Here is a 23442-nt window from a genome sequence, read left to right on the forward strand (position 1 = left end):
TTGTCTAATCGCGTTGTGTATACACTTTAAGGTACTAGTACATTTTAGAAGACCAAAAATCATCATTTTTTTCTCAGAGCCTGTATTAAAAATGAACATAAAACTTTTTACACATTAATATCTAACTCTTAGAGAGTACAAGAAATATATTTTTTTCATTTATGCACGTGCACTAATATTGTAGAGGGCGCAAATTCGAGTCCTCTGATATCTGAAACAAAAAAATCGTACTACATTTAAAAAAGGAAGGTTTCTTACGTGACAATTTACCACAATTTGACCAAGAAATAAAATATAAATATGTTTTAACCATGAAAAACTGAAGAAAAACGGGCGATTTTTTCACAAATTTTTTTGTGATTCATTAATAATTGGAACTACTTAAACTGTAGATTCCCTGTCTCAAGATATTAAGCTTTAACCCAAATCGCCTAGTCCGAAAATGCTTCCTAGGGGAGCTAGAGCTCTTTGAAAATGGCGCCTTGTAATTCGTTTCTTTTTAAATATTTGTAGGATATCCCTCTTGGATCAGCCCTAATGGATCCACAAAAAATACGATCGACTACATACTGTCCACGGAACCATATATCAGTAAAGGTCTAACAGTTCTTGGACATCTTGGATATTAGTGCACCCTAATATGTCTGTGCAGATTTTGGCATTGGATCCGACCGTCACTTGTAACACCGTTGCCGTATCCTCTATTTTTTCATACTATCACGTTACAATTTTTTGTGATAGATACTATACACGAGCGGGGCACCCTCAAAAAATCGCTTAGTTTTCGAGATACTGACCACGGAGTGCTGAATGGCTAATTTTATTCATACTTTATATTTTTAAGGGTGCTGAAAACGAAAATGAGGTTTATTTTGAATTTTATGTGGGGGAACATTGTCAAAATCGCAATTTTAACCTAAAAATAAAAAAAAAATGAAATCACGTTTTGTGCGTTTACCTTGCTACAACTCTGTTCCATTTTAATATTTTTTCTGAAATTTTTACAGTATATAGCTCTAACATTTCTGAAGACAAAGGTACCTGTTTCAAGTTTTTATTCTTATCATGATAAAGGTTATGAATTTTTCAAAGAAAAAGGTGCGGATTTGTGCATTGCAAAGTTTAATCTCAAAAGTTGTGTGACGAAGTTTAAAATTTAGCTTCTTAATCACGTTTATTTGAAAGTAGAGAGTACAAAGAAGTTTTCTGGTAAGTTTTAGATCAAAATGTTTAATAGAAAAAAATAGTGCAACTTTTAATGTCGACATTAGAAATCCCCAATATAACGCTTATTTTTTGAGGGACAGACAATCTAGGTCTAATTTCTCACCTTTAGTACTATCCTTGGATTATAAGATTTCATTTGACACCTCATTTGTCATTCTACCTAGTATAATGACGGATAAGTAAACGTTCTTATTCTATTATACTTGTAGGTACATTTAACATTGATTGAAATTATGAAAGAAATGGCATGGCAACACTGTGACGCACAAACATAAGATTCAGCTGTGCGTTACATAGGGTGCACTAATAGGCAAGATGTCCCAGTTCTTAACAGATTCACCACAGGTAGCGATCACAGGATGGTCAGAGCAAAAATTAGTATCGACGATAACTATGACATGAATAGAAAAATAATAAGAAAAGGGGATCTAGTAGATATAAACAAGCTAGGGAAATATAAAAAGAAATACAAAGACCTGTTAAAAGAACAAATTACCCAAAAATTAAACAGTGATGATAAAGGTATAGACAAAATAACAACATACTTACAGCAACGATAGTTACATCAGGAAAAGAAATAGCAAAAAAGGATGTAAAAAAGAACAACGATGTATCAAAAGAAACAAAGAAGCTTATGGATAAAAGTAGAAAGCTAAACGAAGAAGACAAAAGGAAATCTATAGAATATGTAGAAATCAATAAAACAATGAGCAAAATAATAACAGAAAATAAGAGAAAAGAACAAGAAATGAAAATAGACGAAGTAATACAGAACAACAAGAATATGAAATGCTTAAGACCGAAACTAGACAGATTTGAAATAAACAAAATACAAGACGTAAACGGATTAGAAACACACATTAAAGATGACATCATAAAAATATAATCTACTATTTCTACTCAGAATTATAGAAAACAAAAAAGGAACCACCAGAAGAAATTAAAAACCAACTAAGTCAGAAATAAGCAAATTAGAAATAAAGAAGGCATTGAAAGAAATGAAAAACAAGAAATCGCCTGGAAAAGACGGAATAGCTGCAGGTATGCTTAAATATGGTGTAAAAGTGGTAATTATATACTCTCCATTTGCTTTTTAACCAATTAATAAAAGAAAAATGAATCCCAAACAACTGAAAGAAATCAGTAACCATTATCGTACACAAGAAAGATGACAAAGCATAATATATAAAAAAACTAACACTCTTCAATGTAATGTATAAACTCCTAACAGCAATTTTAACCAATAGATTGACGACAAAAATCGACCGATGCCAGTCGAAAGAACAAGCTGGTTTAAGAAAGGGATTCAGCACAAGTGACCATTTATTAAGTATGAAAATCCTTATAGAACGAGCAAATGAATACCACATTCCTCTACATATAGTTCATAGATTTCGAAAAGGCTTTCGACAGTGTCGAACATTGGGCAGTGAAAAGTTATTTGATTAACAGCAGAATTGACCACAGATATTCAGATCTAATAGCCAATATATATTATATTATATAGTATAAGGAAGCCAAAACAACAGATGAAGTATATGAAGCAACAAAACTAATACAAATAAATAGAGGCGTGAGACAGGGTGACACAATATCACCGAAACTTTTCAATCAGGCTCTGGAATATATTTTTAAAAGATTAGAATGGGAAGAAAAAGGTATAACAATTTGTGGACAACGCTTGAACCATCTAAGTTACGCTGATGAAATCGTATTGATAACCGACGAAAAAGAAGAATTGTTTGAAAGATGAAATAACTGGACATAGAAGCTGGAAAGATAGGCCTTAATATGAACTACAGCAAGACCAAAATATAAATACAGATGAGAACATCACAATGAGAATCGGACAAGATGAAATAGAACAAGTTCACCATTTATATATCTGGGTCAAATTATAAAACTTAACACGGAAAACCAAACAGCATAGATCAAAAGACGAGGTAAACTAACATGAGCGGCATTTGGCAAATTGAGCTAGATGCTTAAAAACAAAAGATATCCACAACATCTTAAGACCAAGGTATACAATTTATGTGTAGTTACTCCCTGTTCTTACTTATGGTTTGTCAGTAAAGTTTCTGGACCCCCGGTATATTAAACTGAATTTAGGACACTTTCTTGTGAAGTTCCGGTCTTCTATTGCATCATAATTGTATTTTCTGTAATGTTTTTAGCAAGAGATAGATTTCGATTTATGAGGTTTATGGGACTCAATAATTAGGCAATTGTTTACAGGAAGTGTTCGTCTACAAACACAAAACGATATAAACTATTCAAGTCGAACTAATATAGACTAGGAGCCGGTATACGTGAAAGTTGTTAACCATTTTAGGCGCGATAAGAGTTTTCTTCTTCTTCTTCTTCTTCTTCTTCTTCTTCTTCTTCTTCTTCTTCTTCTTTTTCTTCTTCTTCTTATTCTTCTTCTTCGTCTTCTTCTGCTTTTCTTTCTTATATTAGGCCTTTTGGCCTGTTCTTAACCGATTTTGAGCTTGTATTCGCAGCTGTGATGTTGACTGCCAGCTATCTCGCCACCTTTTAAAGGGCCTTCCTATTGGTTTCTTGCCTGTTGACTTCACATCCCTGGCTATACGGGTTATTCTTTCGCTGTCCATTCTCGTCACATGCTGATTCCACTCTCGCCTTCTCTGTCTTCCCCACCGTACTATATCTGGTATGTTACAGAGATCTCTTATTCTGTCGTTCGATATTCTGTCTCTCAGTGTTTTCCCAGTTATTGACCTCAACGTTCTCATTTATGATGATCTTAGTATCCTCTTGGTTTCTGCTGTGTCACATCTTGTTTCTATCGCGTACGTCATGATCGGTCTTACACATGATTTGTATATGCATACCTACTTTCCCTTCCAGCCTCATATCTTTGTCTTTCCAGATGACATCCCTCAGATATCCTGACACGTAATTGGCTCCTGACGATAAAAGTCAATAACTTAAATAGTAGAACCTAAAAGAAAACATATGAACACTAAGCCGTCACTTTTTAGTGGCACATGCGTCGACAGTGGCGCATCAAACTTTCCACTTATGGATGGGATAAATAAATTAAAAGGTACCCTCCCTCACTACCAGATTTTTTTTTTCATTTTTTTAAGTTCTATGTGATTAAAAAATAAGACTCAGCTTAATTTTAACCCACCACCCCCTTCCCCCTTCCCCACCATCAAAAACTTAATTTTTTGTTTTTATTTTTTTTAGGTGGGATGCAATCATTTTTAGAGTTTCAAAAAATTATCTCGCATAGTTAAGGCTTTTATAAAACATGTCTATTTTTCAGTGGCGACTCGTGACTTTTTCTGAAGTGTTACCAAAGCCAGATGCAAAAAATCTTATTTAAAAAAATGAAGATATGGCTAAATGTATGTATAGCTTCCATAATATCATTTTGTATGTCACTTGAAACTCTCGAAAAAACAGATGTTTCTAGATGATGTTGACAAAATTTTTGATCTTTTTTGGCAATTAATGTTAACAATTCCCTGTAATTGCCTGGATTGTCAGAGTCGTCGCACTCAAAATGACCACGAAACGCTAGTTCTTGTTTGGCCCAAAAACATACAGTATCTATTATAAGTGTGCTAAGGATATACCTATCAATTTTTTTAACAAACTCATTATTGCCATACTCAGTTGCCATAAAGTCATCGAAATGTAAACTCAATTTTTTTGCATCCCACATGTTGGGAATTTAAATACCTTACCTTAGGGCATTATTCCTGTTGCCTTTTGCCCATCACAAGGCATTTTAAGTAAATATGCATCTGTAAAGCATACATTTTATATTTGAAGGGTTATTACCCCTATATTTCTTTGGTGGCTCAGCTAGCATCCAGACTGTCTTACACTGATGATGATTTTGTAATAAAATCGAAAACGTTTTGTTCTGATGTAGCCCTTTAGGGATTTTAATAAATTTTTTACCTTTTACAAAGGATTTATTCAAATTTTTGAAACTCATTATGTTTAGCAATATTTGCTTTAAAAGCTTGGTTAAGAGAAATTTTGATTTTTGTTTTGCCAAACTGAATCAAATTGGGTATACATCTTACATGTAGGTAACGGAGAAATTTCATGTCTCCTTTTTAAAAATCTAACACTATTTAAATCGTGAACCTGGTCCACACATTTTTCTGTAGAAACCAGAAGACATGGCCAACAATACAGTATATTTTTCTTGCAACCATAATATAACCAAGAATTTTCACTGTACCAACTAAATTTAAAATATCGACCTACTTTTGTTGATTCCTTTTTTAAATTGTTTAAAATAGGTCTTTCATTTTTAATCTCATTTTTTTCTTCAAAATTATTCAAGGAGAATTACTTTTCAAGTAGTTGATCGATTAAGAAGCGACACTCATCCATGGTTAACTGCACGCACACTTTTTATAGGTACTGTCACCAATTTTAAATCTGGTAACAGCGCTACTGATACACAGCGCGCTTATGCCGTCGCTTCTTCAAAATTTTGAGTCACTAGCCGGTCCCGGGCGCCAGCGTGGTTATATAACCATTGAAACCAGAAATGAGTCTGGTAACAGAGTATAATAAAGTGCAACTGAGTCACATAAACTCGCCAATATTTTCGTGTCTACTGTAGCCTGTAGTTGGCTATTTACTGAGTTAGGTACTATTACCACATAATATAATAATATATTTCTATTGGTAAAAATATTGGTAAATAGAATTATTCATCGTCATAAAATATTTATTTGGAAGATTTTTAACTGTTACCAATGGTAACAGTGGTTACATTGACGCTTCGCCAGTGCTATTTTTATAGACCTGTAGGTTGAGTGTACATAACCTCAAAAATAAATTTTTATTTTTTTTTGGAAAAAAGTGGAGGTATAACTTTTTTTGGAGATGGCTGCTGGTCTACTTTTTTTAATCTTGTGTATTTTATTAAACACTATATTTCTAATTTTTTCAGGTTTTTTGTAAGGTTCGCCACCTTCAAAAATCGAAAAAACTGTTTTTAGAGGCATTTTGGGGATTTGAACGTGTTTATCCCATTTTTAAATGTTCTACAGGACTCAGTTACTTCAATTTCCATATAACCTATAAAAAACAAGGATTTGATCTACTTTAATGTCTATAAAATAGGGAAAATCCCCCAAAACCCCCTAAAAACAGTTTTTCGAATTTTTGACGGGTGACGAACTTTATGGAAACACCTGAAAAATTAGAAATACATATAGGGTTTAATAAAATACACAAGATTAAAAAAATAGACCTGCAACCATCTCCAAAAAAGTTATACTTTTTTGCAAACGGTTGTTTCCAAAAAAAGAAAATACATATTTTTTTTTGAGGTTATGTGTACTCATCCTACGGGTCTATAAAAAATAGACATGTTTTGCCAAAGCCTCAGCTATGCGTGTGAATTTTTTGAAATTTTAAAATTCATTGCATCCCACCTAAAAAATTAAAACGAAAAATGAAGTTTTTTATGGTGGGATTCTGGGAGTGAGGGAAGGTACATTATAGTTATTTATGTAACAAGTCAGTAAAGTGACTCGTTATCGAACGAGTCTGATATCACGGAAAGAGCAAGCGTAGCGTGCGAGGCGAGTAACAGACGAGTTCGATAAGGAGTCTTTACTGACTTGGTGCATACAAAATTGTATCGCCAACATATTATTTTTTAATTTAATGCCGTCCGAACCACTGGGGTTATAAACGACAACAATGGAAAATACATATAAAAAATAAAGAGATTATAATATTAAGTAGATACTTACACATGTACTAACAAAAAGTATACCTGAAAAATTTGTGATACAATTAAATGTCTTTTATTCCTATTTCCGTTTAAAACTGTATAATATTGTTGATACATATTTGTATTGTGTCTAAGAAGCTCAGATATGTCCCTGGGAAGATTGAGTTTACTTCTCGTTTGCTGGTATATTTGACAATCGGTTATTAAGATATGTTTTATTGATATAAAATAATATTTGCCAACATAAATTAATATTGGTTTTAACACTTACTTGCAATTTACAATTTAAGAACTTTTTAAATTTTAGACGTCATAATAATTTCATGGCAGTGATGGCAGATAACTTGCAAGATGGCTGCTTTCGATTTTTAATCGATAGTTATCAATATTGAATAATTACTAAATCGGTAAAGTTTTAGTTTATTTTATATGAATATAATTACAAAATAGTACAGAATTTCACTTTTTGACATAAATTTAATTGATAATATCGCAAATTGCGCACAATATTTTTAATAATTAAAGTAAATAAATTTTAAGTCCACTCAAATACTCGCCATTCGATTACTGTCATCGACCACTTAGGTGCATTCAATCTCGGTTAATTTGATTAATCGCGGCAGGTAAAGTAAAATTCTTCTTTCAGTACAATAAAGTATTACTTTACTGCCGCAAATGAGGGCAAATGAGTAGTACAATAATGAATTACTGTAGTGACGGTTGGCGATAAATTTATTCATCCCGTCGATAAGTGGAAAGTTTGATGCGCTACAGTCGACGCATGTGCCACTAAAAAGTGACGGCACAGTCTTCATACGTTTTTTTTTAGGTTCTACTATTTAAGTTAAGGACTCTTATCGTGCCTAAAATGATTAGAAAATTTCACCTATACCAGCTCTTAGTCTAATAGTAACTTCAATACTTGGTAATTTATGATATAATTGTTCCCAGAACCATTTATCTTCATTGCTGGCTTATCAATTTTTAACCATCATTTATCTAAAAGAAGCATTTTATCTAGGAAATCCGTCATCGGTTTATTTAAACCTTGTGTTTGATATGCAGCGATCTCCGGACAGCTCATTTTATTTTTGGGGTCCTGACTACAAGCGTTTATAGCCGACTCCAGCTCCCAGCTGTACGCGGTACGAATGGATTATTATTAAAAAAAAAAAAACAATAAAATCCTTTATAGACCGATCTAGTTAGACTCAAAAATAGGAGTGAGGTTACAATAATTACGATCAAGCTGAAAATTGTCAGGATTGTTCAAAATACCATCATAAATGAAACCTAAAATGTCCTCATAAATCCGACCCGAGCTAAAAAATTGACGAGGGGTCCAAGGTCACCAAATATGGTTTTTACCGATTTTCAGCGAAACGGTAAATTTTATCATAAAATTAGTTCTAACAAAAAATGTAGATTAGATAATTATCTATAAAAAATATCTTAATACTTTTTTCGTAGAGCCACCGTTTCTGAGATACAACGATTCAAATATGATAAATATGATAATGTTTCTACTATACAGCTTGCGGTCTATCGAGGGATGCAATGTATAAGCTATATTATATTACAGTGCCAAGAAAAAAATCTTTACAAAGTGAATGTAACGCGAAAAGAATAAGAATTATTATTTCAATTTTACGGCTTATTCCCAACAAAAATAGTAAATTGATATGACAAAGTATTAACTTATAATAATTCTTTATCTACTCTACGTCATATTATATCGGATTTACTTTTTCGCACTGTTTTTGACACACTTTCATATAATCAAATATCCTTAACTTTCACGTTGTCATGGTGATGACATATTCATCATTCTCTTTGCATTGTCCCTATGCGGGGTCGGCTTCCCTAATTGCATTTCTCCATACAATTCTAAGTGATGACATAATGAGCAATGTATTCATCATTCTCTTTGCCTTATCCCTATGCGGAGTCGGCTTCCCTAATTGCATTTTTCCATACAATTCTAAGTGATGACATAATGAGAAACAGCATTACAACAAAAATTTTTGACAGTTTTGTGGTTTGAAAGAAATTAGAATTTTTAAATGTCAAAGTTCTAAAAATTGTAGAATAGAAATGAATTCCAGTGAGTCCATACTTCACAAACTGTTTCATAAATAACTATTTTATTTATGCGTCTTATTCAATTTGTAAAGATGGGTTTTGCCGGAATAAACACGTTCTATCGGTACGTCGGATAATCTAATCACCCTACCTATTCTTTTCTCAAAAGGGTTTGAACAAAATAATGAAAGCCAACTCTCTAGGCAAAATGTTTATTGCTAGGTACTAATAAACATTTCAATATACAATAAACTTTATGCAAATTTAGTTTGTTTACTATTATGCAAATTACACCGTTATCTTCCGAAATCCTTCAGGTAGATGACACCCTCGATGTATTAATTAGTCTTGAGTACTACTCCGGAGTGAAAATACGTGTTAAACCTATTTATTTACTTAAATGTGTTGAAGTTTAAAAAAAAAACTAATTTAACTCCACAAGAAGTTATTTCCAACGGAATTAGCTTTCTTCTCTCTATGTATGGAGCGCCTAAAAAAACTACGTGCTTAGAGAAGTTTCGATATACATATTTCTTTAAAAATACTCAGAATAAAAAACAAGTGCAATTATCTTGTCTTCCTCCAACCTCAGCGGCTCAAAGGCGGATCCAGGACCGATTTTCGGGAGGGGCCATAAACTTTTTTTGGGGAGGAGTACCAGAAGTACAGGGGGTAATTTTTAAAAATTAGGGATACAATGGTGAGTTTTAAATCACTTTTCACACACTTTGAGAAGTGCCTTAAAACTCACCATTCTTGCCATAGTACCGATTCCTACACATTTCTTCGGATCCAAGTTCAGTTCTTTCAACAAGTTTAATACTATTTTTTCCAATGCTTCTCCTGTCAGGCCTTGTTCTTTCCCTCTTTCTTGATTTTTACTAATTATTTTTAGGTTCTCATAAGCGTCAATGAATTTGACAAAGTCGTCATGAATGTTGTTATTGTGTATGTATCCCAAATTTAGAGAAAGCTGTTCCACGTGGGATATGTCAGTCGTTTCGTCAAATATTATTTGTTCAATTATTTCTTCACCACAACATGTTATTAATTGATTTTGACTGCTCCTACTAATGCATGTTGCTCAGGAAGATGCTGTGGATAGGTGTTATTTAAGAGTCTTATCTCCTGATGCGCTTTTAAACCTTAACACTGTGGTGCTAAGGCAAAACCCGATATGTCAAAAAACGTGATTTTGCAGCAGATGATTTTAAAAGTTCGCGGTGTTGTTGTAATAGTGGACATATCGGAAATAATTTTATTATCTACTGGTTACATGGATGGTTTAGCCATGTAGGGTTTTGTCATCACATTCTTCATCGCTCAATGTACATATTGGCATTAAAAACGAAAAATCGATAATTTTTGACATAGTACCACAGCAATTCCTCTCATTCCTAGGTCCAGCATCTTCGTCCAGAAGCATAAGGCCATCATCACGATGGTCTCTTAGAGGAATATTTTGTCGACCTAAGAACACTATAGACCCTACTATTGGTCGTATGTAGTCTTTCTTTATTTTCTGTTTCTGTTTAGACCTCTGAGAGTCTATCTGGTTAATGACTGATTTTTGAGGGTTGCGATAACTTTTTAGAAAATCCAGCTCAACCTGAACGCACTCCTTGTGGTATGATGTTTTTCATGGGTTTATATGACTCCGTTTCTGCTCATGAGTTTGGCGAAAGGTTTCGTGACAAGGCTTTGGGCTGTCATCCCGTTATTGTGACCATATTTTTCATTATAAAAATGAAACGTAATATTTGTAAAACAATTCCTTTTGACTGTGCGAAAATACCAACCAACTCCTTTGTTCTAAGTGCTAGTGACCCAAGTAACGCTTCACTTCTGTTTTATTCTTTGTGTGTATAGAATATGGAAATTTATACGATTTTGATGGCTGTCAAGATCGTTCTAACAATTGGCACTCTGTAAAATTATCAACATTTTCATTTATAAAAAACCCAAAAGTCATTCTTGAAGCTTCTCCGATACTTCTTTTTTTCAATTCTAGTCCAGAAAACGTATTTATCCCCTGTTTTGTACATATATATGTGTTTGAAATTAAAAATATTTGAACTGCAAATATTTAAATTTATATTATTCTAAATTCTCGGAGGGGGCCATGGCCCCCATGGCCCCCTCCCTGGATCCGCCCTTACAGCGGCTGCTCATCAACATATTTTTCAGGTATATTACCAAGTTCAAGTGTGGCTTGGTTATCAGCTAGATCCAAAAGATTGGGGATGAACAAGAAGAAGAAGAACAAGAAGAAGAACTAGAAGGCGAAGAAGAATAAGAAGAAGAACACGGAGAAGAGGAGGTAGAAGTATTAGAAAATTATGAACCGATAAATTTCCCTTTTCTTTAATTTATACCACTTTTTATAAGTTCATCATTTTTAACCCTTGCCAATATCAATTATTCAATAGCTTCAAATTAAACAGAATCATAACAGCTCCGTGGAATAGGCCTACTGGGGAAACCACGTTAAAAAATGCGCTAAGTACACTACCTCAAAGGGGGTGTGGAAACGTGTGCGCATATTATTACAAATTTTTGAATCGTTGTATCTCAAAACCGGTGGCTCTTAGGAAAAAAAGTAATAAGACATTTTTTATAGATAATTATCTAATCTACATTTTTTATTAGAGCTAATTTTATGATAAAACTTACCGTTTCGCTGAAAATCGCTAAAAACTATACTTGGTGACCTTTGACCCCGCGTAAATTTTTTAGCTCGGGTCGGATTTATGAGGACTTTTTAGATTTCATTTATGATGGTATTTTGAACAATTCTGCCAATTTTCAGCTTGATGGTAATTTTTGTAACCTCGGATGTGCAAGTTGACCGGAGTATTATAAAAGGTATGTATTTAAAAATCCCTAAAAAGGGCTACATCACAGAACTAGTTTTCGATTGGTTGACCAATCATTATCAGTGCTTACGTGATCTAACATGCTAACCACCAAAATACAATATTACAAAAATATGTGGGTAAAAACCCTTTAAAAGTAATCCGTCAAGGAAACATCGATGAAACATGGATGTTTAAAATATATTCCATGTAATACGTTCTAGGTACCATCTGAACTCTGATTCGACTTGTTCACATGATGACAGTATGTAGCATATTTTATCGATGTTTCCTTGACGGATTACTTTTAAAGGGTTTTTTTTTTACCCACATATTTTTGTAATATTGTATTTTGGTGGTTAGCATGTTAGATCACGTAAGCACTGATGGTGATTGGTCAACCAATCGAAAACTAGTTCTGTGATGTAGCATGTAGCCATTCTAGGGATTTTTAAATAAATACCTTTTATAAAGGATTTTATTGGTTTTTTTGTATTATATGGTATAAAGCCAACTACAGGAAAACTTTTTCCTTGTGGATTATTATTACTTAAAACATATAATTTACTGGTTTACTTCAATAAATTTTATTGAAGTTAATAAAATAATAAAATAAATCAATAGAAAGAAAATACCACGATTAGTAAGTCAACAACATATCGAGGATACATTGTTTATATTTTATTATTATTTATATATTTAAGTATTATTAATATTATTTACATATATTTTAAAATAACATAGATATAAAGTAAAGATAATATAAAAAATGGTAAAGCAGTAGGTCCGAACCAAATCCCAAATAGAAAGCTTAAAATGCATGAATGATGAAACCTTAGACATTGACATTATTGTAGACTTGTTTAACACAGTGTACAAAACAGGAAACATACCAAGACAATGGTTAATCACCACCTTTTGTGTTAGTATCCCTAAAAATACAACCGCTAAAGATTGCAGTGAATACAGAACAATATCATTAATAAGTCACATTCTCAAATTATTCTTGAAAATAATACATGGTGGTATAAATAAAAAAGTGGAAGAAGGAATAGAAGGAATAGTCAGTTTGGGTTCAGAAACGGAAACGGACTAGGAACCGGAGAGGCGTATTTGCTTTTAATGCGTTAGCTCAATGATGCATGGAATGAATGTGGATGTGCATGTTTGTTACGTTGATTTTGAGAAAGCATTTGACAAAGTAAAACATGAAACATTAGTCCAAATTCAAAAGAAAAAAGCATAGAGAAAAGGGACTTACGAATGTTAAAAAACCTTTACTGGAATCAAATAGCACACATTGTAATACCTAGATAACAAATCCGGTCCAGAAATTGAAATCAGGAGAGGAGTTAGACAGGGATGTCGCCATTACTTTTTAATCACTTTAATGTATTTAATGAAGCCATTTTTGAAGAAGCATTACTATCTCAAAGTGAAGGAATAATAATTAAAGATCTATTAACAACATAATAAGATATGCAGATGACACCGTGATTATGGCAAGCTCTGCTGAACATATCCAATTACTACTAAACAAGACAGTTTCTGTGAAGAATATGGACTAAAAATGAACACAAAAAAGATCAAATGGGTACATGATAATAACTAAGGAAACAAACATACAAACAATCATACTTTTGGGAAATGTACTGATAGAAAGGGTTGATAAATGCAAATACCTAGGAACCTGGCTTTCAGAGAAAAATGATTAAACAATAGAAATAAGGATCAGGATAGAAATAGCAAGAAATGCGTTTGTAAAAATGAAAACAATTCTCTGCAACAAAGACCTTAGATTAGAACTGAGAGTAAGAGCTTTGAGATGCTACGTGATCTCGATACTACAATATGGACTTGAAAGCTGGACATTGAAGCAAGAACACATAAATAAACTACAGTCATTTGAAATGAAAATGCAGAAGGATGCTTAGAATAGCATGGACACAGAAGAAAACGAACACGGAAGTATTGCGAGAAATGGGCAAAGAATGCGAAATAATGAACACAATAAAAATAAGAAAGTTACAATATCTGGGACACGTAATGAGGGGACAGCGATATGAAATGCTAAGACTGATAATATAGGGAAAGATAAGAGGCGGAAGGAGTATAGGAAGAAGGAGAGTGTCATGGTTGAAGAATTTAAGGGACTGGTTTAAATTCAGTTCTATAGAACTTTTCAGAGCAGCGGTAGATAGAGTTAAAGATAGTGATGATGATATCCAACCTCCGATTAGGAGACGGCACTTAAAGAAGAAGACCGCGTATAGTTAGGCCTATTTCATACTTTACGACTTCGGTCGTCACAACAAACGGTCGTAACGACAGTTTGTCGTACATTCCATTAGTCCAATACAGCAATATACGGAGCCTTTCACACAGGACGACCACGACTAACTGTCGTGCCGTTGCTCTTCGGCTGTCGTCCAATGTCATGCAATGGACGACGTTCGTGTCGTGCCGTGCTATCAGTGAACCACGGGCATGAATTAGTGCTTCCATACTTAACGACAGTTAGTCGTGTAGTACCAATGAATCCAGTGACACGTACATAATGGCAGACAATATAGATGGGTAATTTTTACCTACATAGATACAATACATAGGTAAGCATCTGGTTGGTATTATGTTATTGCGAGGACAAAAATCTTTATGAATTTGTCAATGTGCCGAGGAATAGACCCTATTATAAAATGCATTATTATCAATGTACCCTATTATAAAAATTAAAATCATAAATGTTACATCGGGAGTATCTAAAATTTCATTTAAAGATTCTTTTATATACAGTTTAGTGTCCATTGACATAAACGTTGATATATTTTCGTGTTTTCTTAACGATTATTTAAATAAGTATAGATATTAATATTATCAGTATATTAAATAATCTAAAATCAGTTTTTTAGACGGATCTTTTAAATATTGAGGTGAAAATTGAGCCATATAACAGTAATTAGTTCACCAATTAAATTGTATTTAATTAGTGGACAACAAAAATGGGTCAACAATCCTTAAAGCAAGCATTTAATTTAATAATCTGGGATTATCAAAAATGATCATGGCGAACAAAAACAAAATTTATGTAATTTAACGTTTTGTATTTTGATAACTTGTATGAAGAAAAATTTGGAAGTATGTACACCGCAAAAAAGGCTGAGAGAAACAAATGACATGAGGGAACAATTAAGAGAGATTTCAAGAGAAGAACTGCTAGAAGCGATACGAAAATTCTTTTTCTTCTTCAAGTGCCGTCTCTTAATCGGAGGTTGGATATCATCATCACTATCTTTACTCTATCTACCGCTGCTCTAAAGAGTTCTATAGAACTGCATTTAAACCAGTCCCTTAAATTCTTCAACCATGAATCCTTCTTCCTATACTCCTTCCGCCTCTTAGCTTTCCCTGTATTATCAGCCTTAGTAGCATTTCATATCGCGGTCCCCTCATTACGTGTCCCAGATATTGTAACTTTCTTATTTTTATTATGTTTATTATTTCGCATTCTTTACTCATTTCTCGCAATACTTCCGATTATACATTACATTAAAGATAGGTAAATTGCACCAGAAATGATCAAATACTCAGGAGAGAAAGAGAAAGACTGGCTGTGGACAATATGCAAAGATGCATGGAAGGAGAAAAGGATCCCAAAAGATTGGTAAAACAATTTAACACTACCAATATATAAGAAGGACGAAGAAACTCTTTGTCACTGATATGCGGAAATAATTAATAAATATATTTTGGTAATTTCTTAATCTCCAAAAAGGGTATGATATAAACCTACTTCTTCTCTTCTTCCATTAATTGGATGCACCCAATGTAGGCGATTACGTCTCTGTCTTTTTTTACGGCGATAAATTAACCATAAAGCCAAAATTTTTGCCCGATTCATTTTACGCCCTGTGCCCTCTACGACAATAAGATGAATACTGTCGTAAGGTGTGAAAGTCCGATGAGCACGACAAACGGTCGTACGACCGTTTGTCGTGACGACCGCAGTCGTAAAGTATGAAATAGGCCTTAGGAGTTGGACATCGGCTATAATCGCTTGTAGTCAGGACCCCAAACATAAAATGAGCTGTCCGGAGAAGCAAGTTGATATGCAGCGATCTCCCACACAGTATGCGGTTACTGATTGCTTAAAATAAAGAGGAAACTGTTTCATTTCGAATAACAAACCTTTGATATGATCTACCACTGAAAGTTTATTAATCAACAAGGCCCTTGGGGAAAATGTAATTAACATTACTCTCTCTCTCTCCCTCTCTCTGTATATTAAAAAGTCGGAATTATTTTAAAACCAACTAAAACACGACGTAAACATCATAAGTCGCGATTTAAACGCAAATAACTTATTTCTGGACGTAAATTGTATATATTATACAGGGTGTTTCATTGGGAAACGGAAATACTTTAATGGCGAATAGAGGTCACCAAGGCGGTTCTAGGTATACTAAGTTTTTTGCCCTACCGACTTTTATATCCGAGTTACAGGGTGTTTTATCGATTTTGCTCATTTCTTTCCTAAGCCATAACTTTAGAACCACCCTGTATATTTTTTTAATATTTGATACACATATCTCTCATTCAAAACCCAAACGACTGACATATCATCACAAGAAAAATCCAGGTCCGTATTAACAAAAAATTATAAAATAATTGTGACCTTAAAACAAACCCTGTATATTGAAATTTTGAAAATCTGTTTGCATATTTAAAAAGAACACAAGAAACTAAGTCTAATAGTTCGCTTCGATTTTTCGGCCAGACAATTTTTTGACTTTAATTTTGAAATTATATTGAGAACTCCATATTAAAAAGCAGGTATTATTAGCTTTTAATTATAAATTATTAAATTTATTGAATCAATACTCATTTTAAAATGAATCAATATTTATTTACCACATTGGAAATACCCAATTATTAATCACAAGAAAAATCCAGGTCCGGATTAACAAAAAAACATAAAGTAATTGTGACCTTGAAACAACACCCTGTATATTGGCATTTTCAAAAATTGTTTGCACATTTGAAAAGGCCACAATAATCCGAGTTTATAGATTCACTTTGATTTTTTGTGCAAACATTTATTAACTTTAATTTTGAAATGAAATATATTCAAATTTTTAAGAACCCTGAAATTAATAAGCAGGTTTTTAAAGCACTTTTCTTAATAAATCATTCAAGTTAATGAATAAATACTAATTTTAAAAATAATCAGTTATTATTTACAGTATTAGAAGGACTTACTTACTAATCACAAGAAAAATCCAGGTCCGTATTAACAACAAAATACAAAGTAGGTAATTCTGACCTTGAAAAGACCTGTATATTGAAATTTTTAAAATACGTTTGCACACCTGAAGAGAGCACGAAAAACTAAGTTTAATGTCCCGCTTTAATTTTTTGTGCAGACAATTCAATAACATTACTTTTGAAATTATATCGAAATTTTTATTATGAGTTCACAGAGTTCTTAAAAATTTCGACATAATTTCAAAATTAAATTCATTAAATTGTCTGGCCAAAAAATTTAAGCTAACGATTAAACTTAGTTTTTTGTGATCTTTTCATACCTATGTGCAAACGGATTTTGAAAATCTTTCAATATACAGGATGTTGTTTCAAGGTTACAATTACTTTATATTGTTTTGTTAATCCGGACCTGGATTTTTGTTGTGATTTGTAAGTGGGTCATTCGAATGTCGTAAATAAGTATTGATTATTTTTAAAATGGATATTTATTTAATAACTTTAATAATTTATTGTTAAAAGTGCTTTAAAAATCTGCTTTTTAATTTCAGTGTTCTTAAAATTATCAATATATTTAATTTCAAAATTAAAGTCATTAAATTTCCTTCACGAAAAATTAAAGCAAACCGATAAACACAGATTTTTGTGGTCTTTTCAAATGTTCAAACAAATTTTCAAAATTTCAATATACAGGGTGTTGTTTCAAGATCACAATTACTTTATTTTTTTTTCGTTAATCCGGACCTGGATTTTTCTTGTGATTAATAATCGGGTCGTTCCAATGTGGTAAATAAGTATTGATTAATTTTAAAATAAGTATTTATCCAATAGCTTTAATAATTTATAATTAAAAGTTAATAATACCTTCTTTTTAATGTCAGAGTTCTTAAAAAATTCAATATAATTTTAAAATTAAAGTCATAAAATTGTCTGGCCGAAAAATTGAAGCGAACGATTAGACTTAGTTTTTGTGCTCTTTTCAAATATGCAAACAGATTTTCAGAATTTCAATATACAGGGTGTTTTTTTAAGGTCACAATTACTTTATAATTTTTTGTTAATCCGGACCTGGATTTTTCTTGTGATTAGTATGTCGGCCGTTTGGGTTTTGGATGAGACCCATGTGTACCAAATATAAAAAAAAATACAGGGTGGTTCTAGAGTTATGGCTTAGGAAAAAATTGGCAAAATTGATAAAACACCCTGTAACTCGGTTATAAAAGTCGGTAGGGCAAAAAATGCAGTATACCTACAACCGCCTCGGTGACCTCTATTCACAATTAAAGTATTTCCGTTTCCCAATGAAACACCCTGTATGATAGTTTGTTAACTGTTATAGTCAAACCTCGTAGTTCCAGCACTCCTAGTACTCCAGGGAAATAAGCAAGAAATAGACCAAGTTCGGGACACTGAAATATCCATATAGCTGACTTTTTTAGTTATTGTAGAACTATAGGAAGAAAACCTACCTGTTTCCTGCCTAGAGTGGGCGTCCGTTTTTTAATTATTAACAATTTAGTGCAAAAAACGCGATTTTATCTTTTGCGCTCCATTAAAAGGCTAAGTAGTTGACATGAAAGTACAAAAATTTAATTTTTTAGAACATTGAAAACCCTTCAAAATGGCGACTTGTGAAAGTTAAAAAGTCAATTTGTTGCTTCGTTAACTGCAAAATAAGTGAAAATCGTTATTTGTTAATAACTTTTACTAAAACTAACTTAAAACTTTAGTATTCGCCAAAAGTTGGGTATTGGGGTACATAACAAACCCTCAAAGTTTGAGACCGATCTATTAATTACTTTAAAAGTTATTATGTATATTTGTTTATCCCAATCCCAGAGACCTTTGTTTGCAATAACATCAGACAGAAAATAATGAAGATAGGACAATTCTGCGTACGCCAAATAAAAGTAGAAGGGTGACACTACGAAAATATATTAAAAAAAGGTAAACAAATTATTTAATATTGTCAAAAATCCTAATGCCAATTTTTTGAAAAGTTTTAGAGTTGAAGTTTTAGTTAGTAGTAGAATTTTTTTTTACATATTCACGTGTAGTTTACACGTGTGGTTCAAAGGGTGACTAGTTGTGGTAAGTGAATGGCTAGCTGGGAGCCGACACGTGACCCGTCAAAATAGCCCGGTCAAAACAGCCCCGTCAAAAAAGCCCCGTCAAAATAGCCCGAACACAAAATAGCCTCGACAAAATAGCCCGCAAACAAAATAGCCCCGACAAAATAGATCGCACACAAAATAGCCCCGGTCAAAACAGCCCTGGCTAAAATAGCCCCGGCTAAAACAGCCTCTTATAAACAATTACATAATTATTTATACAAGGTGTCCAAAATCTTTTTTTAATTTAAATTATTTAACAAAAAGGAAGAATGTATTTAATTTATTTAATTTAAAATGCATTTTACTGCTGCCCGAAAAACAGAAAAAAATGTTTTTATCATAAATAAACATTGATTTTCGCTTAACTTAAATGTTCCAACTTCCAAGAGGCAGGGAAGACAGGACTCAAGTTCTCTGAAAAGACCATTTTTATTTAATGTGGTTAAGATAAACATCTGAATAGGGCATAATTACCATTTCCGAAAAAATGTATTTTTAAGGAATTATTTCATGATGAATTCTGAAGGGAGCTTTTTTGTTGGGGCTATTTTGTCGGGGCTATTTTTTCGGGGCTATTTTGTCGGCGGGCTATTATTCCGCGGCTATTTTGTCTGCAGGCTATTTTGTCGGAGCTATTTTGTGTGCGGGATATTATGTCGGGGCTATTTTGTCGGAGCTTTTTTGACGGGGCTATTTTGACGGGGTACCGAGCCGACAAATGCACGAGTTCAAAGACTAAAACAGCAACTTAAAACTACTATCATATTTATATCGGGATCTACTCAATTTCTTTTTTTGATCTTTCTCTTTTTAATTTGTATGTACTTTTTGTGTACATTACAAATATGCAATTTGTCTAGACATTTATTAATTAATAAACAGTCCAATTTGTTTAAACAATTTTTGAAAAAATATTTTTTTCCCAAAAAAATTTTTTAAATCATACTATCATTATTAATCATGGAAAAGGTTAAGGTATACATTAATAAATAAATGATCTTCAAAAAATAATTATTTATTAAAAATTATTTATTTATTAAAGTGTACTTTAACTTTTTCTATAATTATTAATGATACTATGATTAAAAAAATAGATTTTTGGAAAAAAACCATTTTTCAAGGATTGTTTAAACAAATTAGACTGTTTATTAATTAATAAATTTATAAACAAATTGCATATTTATAATTTACGTAGAAATTACATGCACATTAAAAAAAGAAAGATCAAAATCCATTGAGTAGATCCGGAAATATAGAAAATATTATTAGTTTGAAATTGCTTTTTTCGGTATTTGAACTCGGTGGATTTGTAGGTTCCCCCTAGTAACCATTTGAACTATATTTTTGAAAATTTGTAGAGTCTCCTATGAAGGTACAATGTTTGTGAAAACTTTTAACAAAAAATAAAAATTCCATTCTTTAAAAGGACAAATTTATGTGCTACATATAATATGGGGAGAAGAACAAGAAGGGTTTGGCTCTATTTTTGGCAGAGAACTTAGAGAATCTTAAGAACAATTTGGCTCTATTTTTCCATTTGATCAAAATTTGCGCTCTATAGCGCAATTGGCCAAAAAAAATCATCATTTATAGCCATAAAAATTAAGTCCCTCGATGCAGAGAAAATTTTTTTAAAAATAACTGGGAAAGGGAGCTAGTAAAAGAGTATTAAAATAATCGTTTGGATAGTCCGCAACTTCCAAGAAAAATTAGAAAATTAATTTCTGAACGGTTAAAGCCAGAAGCAGTTGAACTGCCGACCACAGGTTAAAGACAAAAATACTACGTCCAATATCAAGAAATCAGCATTCAAAAAAATATGTTTAAACTGCAGAAAAACCGCCCGTCCTAAACAGGTAAAAAATAAAAAATATCTGTATTGAATGTTAGTACTTTTCAATCATAAAGTATCTATTAATTTTATTCTTTTATATTTTTGTTAGTATTTTTGTTTATCGTTTAACGTTTTTTAAAAAATAAAATGTTATTTTATACAACAAAACATTTGTATGTAAACCTTGGTATATATGATCTTTATCCCTTCTACCCTGAGGTGTAGGGATCTGTTTCTGATTCTTTTATTCTTTTTTGTTCTTCGCAAATTTCTTCCATATCTTTCTGTTTTCTGTTAGTTTTTGGCATCGTTCCATGTTGTTTCCCTCTTTTCCAAAATATCCATTATTACTGCATTCCATTGTTTTCTTGGTCTACCACGCTCTTTTCCTTTATATATTTTTGCTTTCCCAGATTCGTTTAACAGGTATGTTATCACCCATTCTTTGAAGGTGTCCCCACCAACCCAGTTGTCTTCTATATAAATTTCTACTGGTTCTATTTCTAATTCTTCTCTTATTTTTATATTCTTAACTCTATCTCTTCTTGTCACTCCCATTACTCTTCTTAGATATTTCATTTCTATTGCCTGCAATTTACTTTTATCCCTTTTTGTCCATATCCACGATTCACATCCATATATGAGTACAGGTTTATACACAGTTTTGTATACACTAATTTTCGTTTTTCTTGATATTTCTCGTCTATTTACAAATCCACTGTTTATTGCATAATATAGTCTATTTGTTTTTTGTATCCTAAAATTTATATCTATTTCTTGTTTTCCGTTTTCTTCAAATATTACTCCTAGGTATTGATATTTACTGACTTGTTCTATTTGTACTCCATCTATTTGCACATTTATCCTTTTCCTATTTCTATCTATTGCCATTGTCTTTGTCTTACTCTTATTCAATTTCATACCGTACTTTGTTAATACCTCATTCCATACTATCAAGCTTTCTCTCAGGTTTTTCTCGTTTCCTGCTGTAATAACCACATCATCCGCAAATGCACATTCTGTCATCCCTATTTGTTCTAATTTCCTATATCCTATGTATATTGGTTTAGTTCTTTGTTTCCTTTCTCTTATTATTTCATCCATAAATATTATGAATAGAAGCGGACTCAATCCCCCTCCCTGTCTCCTACATTTGTAGCAATTTTTTCTGATATCATATTATATCTTATTACACAGTTATTTGTTTCTTTACATAAACTTTGTATTACCCTTATTAGTTTCTGATCTACATTTTTCCTTTTTAAACATTTCCAAATTGTTGCTCTGTTTACTTTATCAAATGCCTTTTCCATGTCCATAAAGGCTAAATATATGGGTTTCTCTGCCATCCACTTCCTGCTAATAACTTCTTTCAAAGTGAATAATATAATATGATCCTGTGTACTTCTACCTTCTCTAAATCCACGTTGAGATTCTGTTAATGTTTTTTCTATGATCAATCTCATTTTTTTCTCTATTATTTTCTCGTATATTTTTGTTATTGTGCTTTGTTATCACCTTTCTTGTGTATTGACAATATTAAGCCCATTCTCCAATCTTCAGGCGTTGTTTCTTCCTTCCATGCTTGTCTATATATATCTAATAATACTAGTTTTCCACTATTTCCCATATATTTTATCATTTCCGATGTTATATTATCTGTTCCTGGTGCTTTGCCGTTCTTTAGACTCCTTATAGCTTCTTCTAACTCTTCTCTAGTTATCTCTTCATTTATTACCTCTCTTTCTATATTCCATTCTTCCTCTTCCATTTTATCATCTTGATTTTCTGCTTTCTGTTCTGTGTTTAGTAGATTCTTGAAGTATTCTTTCCATCTTTCCATTATCTCTTCCTCCTCGATCAGATCAGTATCTCCCCAGCTTCGTTTTTTATTGCGCTTGCATTTATATCTACTTTTTCTTTTCTAAGATTTTTGAGTACTTTGTAGAATAGCTTCTGATTACCTTTATTATCTCTTTCCATTTTTTCTTCAAATTCTGTCAAACTTCTCTGTTTCTCGCTCATTACCATTTGTTTTACTATGTTTCTCTGTTCCTTGTAGCTTGTATAATTTGCTTCTGTTCTATTATTTAAATATTCTTTCCATATTTTCTTCTTTTTTCTTACTTGTTCTTTAATTTCATTCGTCCACCAAGATGTTTGTTTCTTATTTTTGTCTTTATTGTAAGTCCCACAGGCGTCCTTTGCTGCTTGTAATAAAATATTTTTAAAGGTTTCCCATTTTGTTTCTAGCGGCCTCTGTATCATTTCTTCTTGATATTTATTTTTTAGTTTGTAAACCTTGGTATATATATGTTATAGTCAAAG

General features: G+C 32.4%; 1 protein-coding gene across 4 annotated transcripts in view; it reads right to left on the reverse strand.

The window, feature by feature from the left end:
- LOC126878529 (protein eiger) overlaps positions 1-23442 on the reverse strand; it is a 148646-nt gene that overhangs the window by 51275 nt on the left and 73929 nt on the right. The gene's annotated exons all lie outside the window — the stretch shown is intronic.

This window comes from Diabrotica virgifera, chromosome 10 (assembly GCF_917563875.1).
Source record: "Diabrotica virgifera virgifera chromosome 10, PGI_DIABVI_V3a".
Classification (NCBI taxonomy): Eukaryota; Metazoa; Arthropoda; class Insecta; order Coleoptera; family Chrysomelidae; genus Diabrotica; species Diabrotica virgifera.